General features: G+C 38.2%; 1 pseudogene; it reads right to left on the reverse strand.

Annotated features, from left to right (window-relative positions):
* Positions 1-5,146: 5,146 nt before the first annotated feature.
* Positions 5,147-15,088, reverse strand: part of LOC119000930 (60S ribosomal protein L36-like) — an 84,521-nt pseudogene continuing 74,579 nt past the window's right edge.

Genomic DNA, 15,088 nt, shown 5'->3' on the forward strand with positions numbered 1-15,088 from the left:
TCACATGCACAGTTCAAAGCACTGGTAATCAGGGTACTCACAGAATTGGTTGATTTTTGTCACCAATTAGATGAAAAAATGAAGGCCACACCAAGTGAAATGAAGAGAAATGTACAGGGAACCAATAGTGATGGGAAGAAATCTGGGACTCAAATCAATGGAGTGGACCAGAAGGAAGAAAGAAACAACCAAATAGAAAAGAATGAAGAAATAAGAATTTAAAAAAATGAGGAGAGGCTTAGGAACCTCTAGGACATCTTTAAATGTTCCAGCATCCAAATTATAGGGGTAGCAGAAGAGGGAGAGGAAGAGTGACAAGTGGAAAACTTATTTGAACAAATAATAAAGGAGAACTTCCCCAATCTGGCAAAGAAAATAGACTTCTGGGAAGTCCAGGAAGCTCAGAGAGTCCCAAAGAAGTTGGGCCCAAGGAAGAACATACCAAGGCACATCATAATTACATTATGATAAATATGAAGGAGAGAATCCTAGAAGCAGCAAAAGATAGACAGTCATCTAATTAAATTAGATGCAAATTAAAAAGAGTTCCCATCAAACTGTCAGCTGATTTCTCAAAACAGAGCTTACAGGCAAGAAGGAGCTGGAAGGAAGTATTCCAAGTCATGAAATTCAAGAACCTTCATCCAAGACTGCTCTGTCCAGCAAAGCTATCATTTAGAATGGAAGGGCAGATAAAGTGCTTCTCAGATAAGGTCAAGTTCAAGGAGTTCATCATCACCAAGCCCTTATTTATATGAGATGTTAAAGGGACTTATGCTGGGGACCACCCTGCCTGGTTTCAGGAGCTGTAATCCCTTTATGGCTAAGGCTGAGTGAGTGACCTTCAGACTCTAAGCCACTAAGGAGACAAAGCTTATCTCCCTAGCAGGAGTGCTGCTTCTGCTCCTTTTTCCATAACTGGCCTCCAATGGTTGGTCAGTTAGTCAATGACAAGTAAGATTCCTCAAGGGAGGATTGACCTAAAACAGGCACAATGATATGGAGGCCCCAGGGAAGGACTTGGGGGGCTATGGAGAAAGAGGGTGATAGACCCTTGCCCCTCAGCTTTGACAAAGCCTGACTCCCCTGAGTCCGCAAGAAGTGTCTGACATTTCCTTGGCTATCTGCCTCCTGTGCCTGACTTAGGCCTGAAACAATGACAGAGGGTGGTGTAGCCTGTGCTAGAAAGGGCAGGCTCCCTGGGTGATGAGGCCTGAGAAAGGATATGTAAAATCTTGTGAAGCTTGCTTTGCTAAGAACACTCTTAGTTAAATGATAAAGGTCCAAGCTGGAAATGAGTTTGTTTCCCAAAGTTTTGTAGCCTTTTAGCTGATAGACCCTGACTCAGAAGAAGCCCTAATAATTCTTTGTATGTTATCTACTGTTTGATCCTTACTGCCTAACAATGATTGGTAAGTTGTACCTGTATTTCTGCACAAATTAACCCAAATAAAAGCCTGTCTAGGCAAGGGTCAGCATGCTCTCCCCTTGAGAGGATGACCAAGCTGCTCTGAGGGGCTCCCCCTTTGAAGGAGTGGCCATGCCGTCCCTTTTCCTCCACAGGACTCAGTAGTCCATGTGAATGTGTCTCATGTCTCATCCATGATGCCACGGGCATCGAGAGCTGGTGCCCATGTCAGACTGATCTGAGAAAAAGAAGATAAAAAATGTGTATAGTAAAATAACAGCAAACTCACAATTATTAACAACCACACCTAAAACAGAAACAGAAACAAACTAAGCAAACGACTAGAACAAGACCACAGAAATGGAGATCACATGGAGAGTTAGCAACAGGGAAGTGGGAGGAGGAGAGAGGGGGAGAAGGTACAGAGAATAAGTAGCATAGATGGTAGGTAGAAAATAGACAAGGGGGAGGGCAAAATAATATGGGAAATGTAGAAGCTAAAGAACTTATGATACATGGACATGAACTAAAGGGGGGAATGTGGGTGGGAGGGGGTGTGCAAGGTGGAGAGGAATGAAGGGGGGAAATGGGACAACTGTAATGCATAATCAATAAAGTATATTTCTAAAATATTATGTATTATATTTGTATTGTACAGAAAATTTTGAAATTTATATTGTCAAACCTATCAATTTATGCATTCAAATTTTATCCATTACTTTGTTTCTAAATTTTTCCAGTATTTTATGATATAAAATTTTAGATTTAGCCATTTAATTTACCTGGAAATTAGTGTATAGAGTGATAGATAGTGTACAGAGAATTTACCTTGAGTTTCTCTGGAGCAGATTATTCTCTGATATTATTTTAAATATCATTTATTTAAAAATTTTTCCAGAGTCACTCTTTTATAATACTTCTTTTATATTGTTTACTACATATATATATATATATATATACATTTATATATATATATATATATATACAGCATATCAAAATTAAATTCTATATCCTAAAGATTATTTTAATATTTGTGGAATAAATAAATTTGAGTTAAATAGACAGTAAGAATAAAAACTCCATTGGCATGGTTTTCTTTTGTCTGTCAAATTAGAGAACTTCTAATACAAAATTACAATTAAAGAGAGAAAACAATATGCAATAACCTTCCGCAGTATTTGCTGCATGTGGATGAACTGTGCAACACTAATAGCTTCATATACTCAGTGTAATCGTGCACGAGCCCGTTGCTAATAAGCCCACACAAATAAGCTGGCTAATGTATAGCACAATAAATAGAACAATTACAATTGTCACAGTGTCAACCAAAGCATTTGTGAGAGTCTAATCTTTGTTGTAACCATTTGGGCTTGTTTTCCTGCTGTGGTCTCTAAAGCCCATACTCTCATTAACACTGAAAGGGGCAGAGGTTTTCAAAAAAGTTAGGTAGATGGCCTGCTGCTGCTCATTTGCCCTCATACTTTCAAGGAAACTGAATATTTGATACTAAATGAATTTTAAGTATAGTGCCTTAAAATCTTGGTTTTTGTCCTTCCATTCTTAGAAACAGATGAGTAAATGAGTGAATGATTAACTAGTTCAAATCAATCAATAATCAATGAAATGACCACACAGTGCCTGCCTTTCACAGCTAGACGAGAGGACTGCCAGCGAAGTGTCTCGTGCTCCTCCACTGAGAAGATAACAGCCTGCCTCTGGGCACCCGGGAGGAGAGGTGCCAGGGATAAGGCTGGAATGTTTCTGGAACAGTATGAAGATGCAGTGAGATAAGCAATAAAGTCAATGGCTCTTGCATGCCCATCATATTATCCTTTTTGATTAACTTTGGCCAAATTTTCCTGGTCAATGTTGCTATAGTAAGATCAGCCTGTCTCCTACATGATTTCGTATGAAATATAAAAGCCAAAGCTAATGTTCATTATGGTAAAATGTCCTCACAGTTTTTAGATTTAGGTATACCAGTAGGCATTATTGCTTTTTTTAGTTTCACTTATTTTTTTTTGCAAATATTTGTGACATATTTTCCCAAAGAAATGTAACAATAAAGGACTTTGTTAAAATCTTGAGCTATGTTCTTTGTTTTAATTCAACACATCATCTCATAACATGAATAGATTCCAATTAAGGAAAAACATGGAAAACCTGTTTTAGAAGGCATACACTGTACACATTGTATAAACTGATGCTGATATTCAACTTGCTATTCAGGAATGTAGTCTCAAAGTCAACTTAGACTTCCATCATTCAAAAGTTCCTACAAAATAAAGAGATTGTCGTGCCATTGTATCACATTTAATCATCAAATGATGAAGTCTTTTCACAGTGAAGGGTCCAGAGCAAGCTCTAACAGAAAACTGGGGCATTTGCAGATGTGTCCATCACTGGCTAGGAGAGAAGAGATCAAAGCCATGCAAAGTTGCGGTTGTGGAGGCTCTAGTCCTGTGTTTTTTCCCAATACGGTCACATCATGGCTATGGGGAGAGAATATAGTGAAACGCTCTGAGTGAACTTCAAACAATGCTCTTAACGTGTGAACTATGTTCACAGGCTATAATTAATCAAGTATTCTATTTTCCAGGGGAGAAATGCATCTAAATTATTAATCATGCACAGACTCTTTTTCAGTTTACTACATCAGGAATCCAAGTGAAAAGAAAGAAATTAGGATATCAGGCCTTTCAATGGAGTCTTCTCAGTTAACCTCATCGGTGCTGCTATGCATCAGAAAATGTGCAGGATATCCAGTGACATACACCTCTAACAACTCATAGGGTTGACTGCCATAAGATTAACAACAACTCTAGACCACAAGGATCCCCCAATCCCTCACTGCTATTCCACAGGGAGAGGTGCTTGGCTTGCAAAGCTGGACCTGCTGGTGGAGAGAACACAGCCCCACACCACTGTACATGATGAAGGGCTAGGGAACAGTGGGGATGGGACATCCCATATTCTATATCACAAGGGAACTCAGATCTCTGACCCAGGAAATAGCCGATATATTACTCATTACTCAGGATCTCACGATGTCTGCACTGCTGACATCAACCAAAAGCTTTGCTTTCCTTCCTAAACATCACTGTCAAGTCACCAAAATGAAATGATAGGAAGGTACACCAATGGCCAATGAAACCAAAGATGAATCCTGAGGAACATAAAAATCCATAAGCTTCCCACCTCAAATTAAAATGGAAACAATGAAATTACCATGCTCAGGCTGTTCAATCTTAGCACTGTTCAGCTGCTTTACTGACCTCAGAGAAAGTTCTTTCTTGATGTTGGTCTCTTTCAAAGAAAGACATTTTTCATAAAGCTCAGAAGTCATAAACATTTGAGTCCATTTATTGCATACTGCAATAGATAATGACCACTGTCCCTGTCCCTGATGGCAGCCTTCACAAGCGACTTATCTCCATGGCACGGGGAGAAAATGACATCTGTGCTGTGTGTGCAATGGACCGAACTGGGAAAAGTTTGGGGATAAGGAGAAGGAGCTTGCAAAAATTAAGTGTATGGTCTTAATATTATATAACAAAAATAACAAATCATTAATGATCAAGTTAAGCTTTGAATTTATATAAAACTTAAGAAGAAAATCTTAAAATAAGTTTAAATTTATTGAGAAACTTGAGATTGTTTTCATGTTGAAATCTTTTTTAATGCTTGGAATATCTACACACAATTCCTAATGAAGATATTTTATTTTATTTTATTTTATTTTTCTGAACAGGTTTTATTACTCAGAGGGCATGGGGGTCAGTCCTTCTTGGCTGCTGCCTTCCTCATGGCTGTAAGGACGTTGCTGAGCTCCTCTTTCCTCCTCTTGGATATGTGTCCCCACCCTTTTCTTGATGAACTTCAGGGCCCTCTTGTCCTTAGAGCCCTTGAGCAACTCCATGGTGCACCGCTCCTGGGGGCAAAGCCACACACCTCTCGGATCGTGTTCCGCACGAACTTGGCGTGCTTGGTGAGGCACCCGCGGCGTCGGCTGTGCCTCGGCTTGCTCATGTTCTTTGTCACTTTGTGGCCCTTGTTGAGGCCCATGGCCATGGAGTAGCAGAGAGCCAGGCCGCTGTTCCCCCATGGGGCCGCAGCGGAAGGGCAGACAGACGCGGAACTCTCTAATGAAGATATTTTAATAACAATATCTTCAAACTCCTAATAGTCCACATTGATGAGAAGAATTTTGTATACGGATGATGGTAAATTGCAGAAGTATATTAATTTTTTACTGATATATTAATGACTTTTTTCTTTACTAACTTGATTTTGCATCATTTAATCCCTTATCATTGTAATTTATGCTGATTATTCTTCAACTTTAATAGTTCTTCCTTCTCTTCCATTGATGTATGAAACATTGGAAAATCTTGAGATAATTAAAAATAAAAATATGAATAGCCTTTCATGTTAGATATTTAGAACAACAACGATGAGACTTCCGAAATAAGCTGTGACATGCAAGTCATTCCTTTCATTCTTAATGACAATAAATAGCTAGACAAACTGAACATCCATGACTTGTTTTGGGCTCAGTAGAAAACTGGTACCACAAGACAAACAAAAATCCCATCATCTGAAGAGTCGTCTACACCCAGAGACAGGGGCTAGATCTCCTTACTTAGAGCAGAATCCTCTGGAGCCATTTATTGATAACTGTGATGAATTGCTGAAGGCCGAATAGTCCTAGCTTGTCCCTTAAGACAATGAAAAGAAATACAATTTGTACAGTTTTGAAATAAAGAAATAAAATCATGTTTATTCAAAGATAGGATGATTGTTTATATATAAAAAAACAAAGAATCTACAAACACTCTTAGAATGAATATGCAAGAATACAATATCTCAAAATACAAAGTCAATGTATGAAAGGCAATTGCTTTCCTATGTACCAGCATTGAACATTGGAATCTGAAATTTAAAAAGCAATACCATTTAGAGTAGCATCCAAAAACTGGAGTACTTTGATATAAATCTATAAAGTAGGTACAGGAGCTTATAGAAAACTAAAAAATAAAGTATCAAACAATAAAATTAAGGGAGATCTAAATGAATGGAGGAATATTCTGTGTTTCTAAATTGGAAGATTGAATATTGCTAAGATATCACATCACAGCTACAGTTTACATAGCTATGTTTTTCCCCACTTGATCTGTAGTCTAATTCACTCCTAGTCAAATCCACTGGGCTATGGAGGTATTGACAAACTGACTCAAAAACGTATATGGAAAGGCAGAGGGCCTAGTATAGCCAATGAAAACTGAAGAACAACAAAGTTGGAGAATTTAGACTATTCAATTTTAATACTTACTATAAACCTCTCAGAATCAAGATGTTATTGGAGAGAAAATAAATGCATAAATTAATAAAACACAAAGAAAGCCCAGAAATAAAACTGTAATTCAATGTAGAAAAATTAAGCTCTTTTCAACAAATGCTGCTGAACAATTGAGCACTCATAAACAAACAAATAAATAGATAAATATTTTTTAATTTTACAAAACCCTAGACCCAGACTTTACATCTTACATAAAAATTAACTAAAATAAATTTTAGACTTAATTGTAAAACACAAAACTATAAAACTTCTAGAAGAAACATAAGGGAAAATCTGTTACCTTCGGTTTGGGGAGGAGTTTTAGATAAAATAGCAAGAATACAATCCAATTAAGAAGAAATTGTCAAGTTCAACACTATTAAAACTAATGTTTTTGCTCTGTAAAAGGCAATAGTTAGAATATGAAAAGACAAACCATGGACTGGCAGGAAATATCTGCAAAACACTTATCTGGTAAAAGACATAAAAAATTTAAAAACACTTAAAACTCAACAGAAAGAGAGTTAAACAAACCAATCAAAAAATAGGTGGGAGATCAGAATAGCTGCCTCACCAAAAAAAGATACACACAAAAAATCATTTGTCATTAGCAAAATGCAAATTAAAATAACAAGGTAGCATTAAACTACTAAAATGGGTAAAATACAAAATTTGATAATACAAATTGCTGGAAAAAGGATGTAATTGCTGGAAAGGATGTAATTGCTGGAAAGGATGTAAAGGATGTAATACAACAAAGCCTCATTCCTTGCTGGTGGAAGGCAAAATGGTATAGCTACTTTGGAAGATCATTTAACAATTTTTTTGCAAAACTAAACATACCCTTATTGTATGATCAAGCAATTGTGCTCCTAGTAATTCAACCAACATCCAACTGGCTTGAACAGTTATTTCCCAGTGAAAACCTGCTCTAGAATGTTTACAGCTGCTTTATTCATAGTTGCCAAGATCTTCTTCAAAAAGTGAATAAACAAACTATGGCATATACATATAATGGAATATNAAAATACAAAATTTGATAATACAAATTGCTGGAAAGGATGTAAAACAACAAAGCCTCATTCCTTGCTGGTGGAAGGCAAAATGGTATAGCTACTTTGGAAGATCATTTAACAGTTTTTTTACAAAACTAAACATACACTTATTGTATGATCAAGCAATTGTGCTCCTAGTAATTCAACCAACATCCAACTGGCTTGAACAGTTATTTCCCAGTGAAAACCTGCTCTAGAATGTTTACAGCTGCTTTATTCATAGTTGCCAAGATCTTCTTCAAAAAGTGAATAAACAAACTATGGCATATACATATAATGGAATATTAGTCAGTGATTAAAATAAATGCCTATCAAGCCATGTAAATAACAAAGATGAATCTGTCATATTTCTAGTGAAAGAAGTCAGTCTGAAAAGGCTACACACCATAGGATCCCATTTATATGACGTCTGGAAAGTGTAAAATATGAACAGAGACAGTAAACAGATTGGTGTTTGTAGGAGATGGTGGAATGGGGAAGGGACTAGTAGCTGGAACACGGGGTTTTTTTAGAGTGGTGTGTGGTACTGTAATGGTAGTTCCATACTCTATGCATGTGTCAAAACCCATAGAACTTTGCAAGATAGAGTGAAACTTAATGGATACATATTTTTAATATGTATGACTAGGAGATGATTATATAAATTATTAGGAGACAGGGTACCCCAAAATGAAATACAGATGGTTACAAAATAATCTAACGGCACCACTAGCGTATAAAACAATCTCAATGAAATGGATCGGGAAAAGGTGCTCACCTAAGTGATTTCGGAAAACTAAAGTCAAGGACAGTATATGAGTACTCTATTACAGTTGGTGAAGTGTGCCCCTGCACAGGGATACAGATGAACAATTATGAAACCACTACAAATATATATACTTCATTTTAATAACTAAGTAAGTTGATGACAGATGGCGGAAGCCACCTTTTTCAATGTTGGAAGGGGAGGTTACAAATAAACAAGGATGAAGGCTAGAACAATCTATGTAATGTTGGAATAAGGTGGAGACATTAGTACAGACTCATGTTTAACTAGTATAGATACAGTTAGATACATATAGAGAGTTATACATATATGTAAATACATGGGTTAGGAAGAAAAATATGATGAGGAGGGTATTAATGGTACATGGGAGCCAAGAAGCTCCTCCTCATAACCAAAGATGGGACAATTTTTGCCATAATTGAAGTAGTATTATTACCATTAGATTATAATTGAATGGGTAAAATAACTGTCTGCGAGTCCATGCTAATAAAGTAAATAATTAAATAAAGGGATAAATTGGGGAGAATAACTTACGCACATAAATCCAAATTACCTATGTAGACACTGTGCCCTCAAGGAGCTGGAGTGTAACTCCTAGTCTGTAAGTGTGAGCTATACACTGACTTTCTTCCGAAGATTAGTGTAGGAAAAAGGAGAAGATGTAACATTGTACTGCAAAGAATTCTGACAAACTGTACCTCAACCAGGTGAATGAAATTCAGTATCAACAGTGGAACATCTTGTTGACAGTAGAGTAATACCCCGCTTCTCCACGGGGGTACATTCCAAGCCCCCAGTGAATGCCTGAAACCAGAGATAGTACCAAACCTTACATGTCCCGTTCCTTGTACTAGACAGACATATCTGTGATAAAGCTGAATTTTAAATAAGTCACAGTAAAAGATTACCAGGAATAATTAATGTTAAAATACACCAGACTTGTGCCAAGATGGAGGCATAGGTGGAAACACTGTGCCTTCTCCCACAACCAAGTTTAATACAACTAAGGCTTGGAGAACAAAGACACAGCCAAAGAACAGAAAATTGAATTATACAGAAGTCCGACAACAACGAACCATTCAACCTGGTCGGTAAGAGGGGCGGAGCCAGCAGCGGAGCAGGGTCGGGCAGGACAGATCCCCCGACCTAGGCACGCAAGTGGCCCGGACCCAGTCAGGGTGTGGGACAGACTGACCGAGGTCACACATTCGCACACAGTGAGACGGACCATGCAGGCCCCAGGGGGCGAGGGCTGACGGCGGTGGCACACTCTCATGCAGTGGGACGAAACGCGGGGGCCCCGGTGATGGTGGCAGCTGCGGCACCTGTGGGGGCCGCAGCGGGAGATGGCAGAGGGGACGCCAGGGCTCCTCATTGACCCCGCCCCCACATACAGCGTCACAACCCAGCGACTTAGTTGCCCTGCTCTGGTGAAGACCTAGGGCTTCGATCCTGCTATGTAACAGGCACGAACAGCCAAAAATATGGCGCAAGAAGAACTCAAAGTACCAGAGCCGATAACTGTAAGCAACCGAGAAATTGCCAGCCTCTCAGAAGCACAGTTCAAGACACTGTTTATCAGGATGCTCACAGAACTGGTTGATTATAGTCACAAATTAGAGGAACATATGAAGGCTAAACTAATTGAAATGAAGGGAGATGTCCAGGAAACCAATAGCAATGGAAAGGAAACTGGGACTCAAATCAATGGAATGGACCAGAAGGAAGAACAAAACATCCAACCAGAAAGGAATGAAGAAATGAGAATTCAAAAAAATGAGGAGAGGCTTAGGAACCTCCAGGACATCTTTAAACGTTCCAACATCCGGATTATAGGGGTACCAGAAGGGGGAAAGAAACAGCCACGAGTGGAAAACTTATTTGAACAAATAATAAAGGAGAACTTCCCCAGTCTGGCAAAGGAAATAGACTTCCAGGAAATCCAGGAAGCTCAGAGAGTGCCAAAGAAGTTGGACCCAAGAAGGAACACACCAAGGCACATCATAATTACATTAGCCAAGACTAAAATGAAGGAGAGAATCCTAGAAGCAGCAAGGGATAAGGGGACAGTCACCTACAAAGGAGTACCCATCAGACTGTCAGCGGATTTCTCAAAAGAGACCTTACAGGCAAGAAGGGGCTGGAAAGAAGTATTCCAAGTCATGAAATCCAAAGACCTACAGCCAAGATTGCTTTATCCAGCAAAGCTTTCATTTAGAATGGAAGGACAGATAAAGTGCTTCTCAGATAAGGTCAAGTTCAAGGAGTTCATCATCACCAAGCCCTTATTATATGAAATGCTAAAGGGACTTTTATATAAGAAAAAGAAGATGAAAAATATGAACAGTGAAAGGATAGCAAACTCACAGTTATTAACGACCATACCTAAAACAAAAGCAAACCAAGAAGACAGCTAGATCAGGAGTGGAACCATAGAAATTAAGAACACGTGGAGGGTTAGCAACAGGGGAGTGGGAGGAGGAGAAGGGGGGAGAAGGTACAGAAAATAGCATAGAGGGTAGGTAGAAAATAGATAGGGGGGAGGGCAAGAATAGTGGGGGAAATATAGAATCTAAAGAACTTGAGACACGTGGTTATAAACTAAGGAGGGGAGAATGGTGGGGGAGGGAGTGTGCGGGTGGAGGGGAATGAAGGGGGGAATAGAACAACTGTAATGGTATAATCAATAAAATACATTTTAAAAAATAAAGTAAAATAAAATACACCAATTATATTCTGTAATGAAAGCAACGTGAATGTGCTCTCTTTCTTGGTCTCTTTCGCTGTCTCTCTCTCTCTCCAAGTATCTTATTGTACAGCACTCACCTTTCACTTAAAGAAAGCACTTTCTGGCTTTTCTCTGGCATATCTGAACTGTCAGCATCACTACTCATGCACTTTGGGGACACTATTATTAGCAAGACAAGGGTGACTGAGCACAAGCACTGTGATACTGCTATCACAATCTCATAACCTAGACGGGTACGAAGTGCCTAGTGGGCTGGTTGCCTATTTGCTGTGGATATGCTGGACAAAGGGATGACTCACATTTTGGGTGGGATGAGCACAAAACCAAAATTTCATCACCCTACTCAGAACGGTGCACAATTTAAAACTTATACATTTTTTAGATCCGGAATGTTCCATTTAGTATTTTTAGAATGCAATTGACAGGAGGTAACTAAAACCATGCTGTGAACCCAGGGATAAGGGGGATTGCTGTATGTATCCTTCATAGGGTGTGATGAGAACAGCAATAGGTTTCCTCCTGAAAATCCATTATCCCTGTCTAATCATGAGGAAAACATCAGACAAAACCATTAAGGAAGATTCTACAAAGTCCCTGCCTAATAATCTTGAAACTGTCAAGGCCTTTAAACATAAGGGAAAAGACTAAGAAACTGTCACAGCCAAGAGGGCCTAGGTAGACTTGATAACTAAATTCAATGTAGTATCCTGGATGAGCACTGGAACAGAAAATGTACATGAGATAAAACATAAGGAAATCTGAATAAGTATGCACTTTAGTTAATGATAGTGCACAAAACTGCTTCATTAACTGTGACAAACATACTAACTTAAGATGCTTTTAACAGGGGAAACCGGGGATGAGATATGTAAGAATTTTCTATACTGTTGCACAAACTTCCTATAAAGCTAAAATTGTTTTAAAATTTAAGAAGTGTTAACATATTTTAGATATTAACCCCTTATTCTACATATGGTTTGCAAATATTTTCTCCCATTCTATAGGTTGTCATTTTGTTGACTGTTTCTTTTGCTATACAGAAGTTTTTTAACTTTTGTGTATTTCCGCTTTTTGTTTTTGCTGTTGTTGCTTGTGTTTTGGTGTCATAGCCAAAAAGATTATGTCAAGGATCTTCCTTATGTTTTCTTCTAGGAGTTTTATGTTATAAAGTCTTATATTTAAGTTAAGGGACTCATAAACCTCAGTAACAAAAAACAAACACCCCAATTATAAAATGGGTAGAGGAACTGAATAGATATTTTCCAGAGAAGACATACATATGACCAACAGATACAGGAAAAAATGTATAACATCACTAATTTTCAGGGAAATAGAAATGAAAATCACGGTGAGATCTCATGTCAAACATGTGACAATGGTGAGCATCAAGAAGACAAGAGATGTGTTGGCAAGGATGAGAAGAAAAGGAAACACATGTGTGCTGTTGGTGGGAATGGAAATTGGTCCAGACACAATGGAAACCAGCATACAGGCTCCTCAAAAAAGCTGAAAACAGAACCATTATATAATCCAACAATGCTACTACTGGGTATACATGCAGGGGAAATAAAACAAGGATATCACAAGATGCCTGTGCTCCTACATTCATGGCAGCATTATTCACAAGGGCCAAGATATGAAACAACCTGATATCCATCAACAGATGAGTGAGGATGGGGAGGGCATGCATGCACATGTGCACTGGAATATTATTCAGCCACGGGAAAGAAGGAAATCTTGTCACTTGCAACAACGTGTATGAAACTTGAGGTCATATACTAGGTGAGATAAATCCGTCAGAGAAAGACAAATACTATGTGAGATCACTTACATGTGGAATCTAAAAAAGCTCAACTCATAGAAACCAAGAGTAAAATGGTGGTTACCAGAGGCTGGGAGAAAGGCAATTGAAGACGTTAGAGTACAAACTTGCAACTACGTCGCAGAGTTAATGCACAGCATAGTGGTAATAGTCAACAGCACTCTATTATAGACTTCAAAGTTGCTAAGAGACTGTCTTAAATGTTCTCACCACAAAAAGTAAATAATTATGTGATATGATAGAGGCCAACTTCTATCACTACGCCATTACATTTTGCCATTACATCGCATATGCTATTACATAGCTAACACTATGGTGGCCATTATACTGCAAAATCAATATGTTCACCTTAAACTTACACAATATTATGTCAATTATGTATATCTCAATTTTAAAAATATTCATAAAATGCACATGACATTGTTCTCCCTATAGCTTACATAATTTTTTCTCTATAATTTTTAATACTTTGTCTCCGGGACTCAAATTTTAACCCAAATTAAGTATTATTATCAACCATTTTTAAGTATTTTTCTAAAACTAAATTTTGACTTTGAACCTGCAAAACACTTTCAGAATACATAGGCAAATGCATATATGTATGTATACATACACGCATATGTGTGTATATATTCACTTTATACACACACATGCATGTATATGTGTGTGTACTGTCCTTGCACTTTACTTTTTATTTTTTGGATGTTCTAAAATTTCTACCAGGGGGACCATCTTTGGAAGCCAATAACCCTCCTTCAATAGTTCCCCTAAATCCAAACCACACAGAGACACTCTCATCTCACCCATATACACTAGAGTCCTTTTAATTCACAAATTCTTGACAGATTTCTTTCTTTTTATAATCAGCAGATTTCAGCATGAATCAGTAGAGTGTGGTATTCTGATTCTGCTTCTTTAAATAAAGCTGAAAATAGAATTGGAGTGTGGAGGCTTGGATTTTAATAGATTTATCATTTTGACAACAGTACTGACGTGGAATCCAGAACTCTAGGCAAACCTTTACATACAGAAGATTCTTTGTGAATAGAAAAATGTATTACTTCAATGTGAGAGTTTTCAAATTGAACTTAATGTGTAAAGCTTTCACACCTTCCTATCACCGTTGAGCACTATCCATATATAACACTCTGCAGTGTTTCAAAATATCTCATTTATTACAAAGCATTCATCTACCAGGTGAATGTCATCTCCAAAATTTGTTTTGCTGTTTCTTTCAAATCACATGTGTCTCAGCATTCCTCTTCAGACATTCCAAATGAGAGGTAAGAAGAATTAATCTCCCCAAGGCTTGTGCTCTCCTAATGAAAAATTCTGCCTTGGCAGATCAGGGCTGATGGCCAAAGTTCTATCACATCACACAGCGGTGACTGCAATACTCTGCCCACAGTCCGGGCCGTGTGAAGGTGCTTCTTTGGCTGGCAGCCCTCCCCGAGTCTGATACCCAGCACCTTATATTCCACTGTGCCCCCCCAGGGTGCCTTTTCAGGGGGAGCTGCAAATCTTCTAATCCACCCACATTAGAATATTCTCGCGATAAGGATTACCAGGCCTGATCTATGTGTTGTTGGGTCATTTGTCCCCATTTGTTTGACAATGTGGGGCTAAGAGCAAGACATCTTGTCTCCAAATTTACCATAGCCTCCAGGAAAGGAACCAAGAGACTAAAGATTAAGAAAATATCCAAGGGAGGTTAAAAAAATTGTCTCCTGAAAAGTAAGGATTTGAATTGCAGGTTATTAATTTGTAATTTATCTCTTCTGTTGGCTCCACCATGAACCAGAGACCGAAGTAACATTCTTTTGTTATTATTAATGGTCTTGAAGAGAGTTTCCCAGAAGTGAATGGGCTCCTTGACAGGGAGAATGAATTTAGAGTTACAATTTGCTAACCTATATGGGAGGAATGAGGCTCTTCCGGTTTCATTATTTT

This window comes from Sturnira hondurensis, unplaced genomic scaffold (genome assembly GCF_014824575.4).
Source record: "Sturnira hondurensis isolate 20B ecotype Veracruz unplaced genomic scaffold, ASM1482457v3 Scaffold0016462, whole genome shotgun sequence".
In the NCBI taxonomy this organism is placed as follows: domain Eukaryota; kingdom Metazoa; phylum Chordata; class Mammalia; order Chiroptera; family Phyllostomidae; genus Sturnira; species Sturnira hondurensis.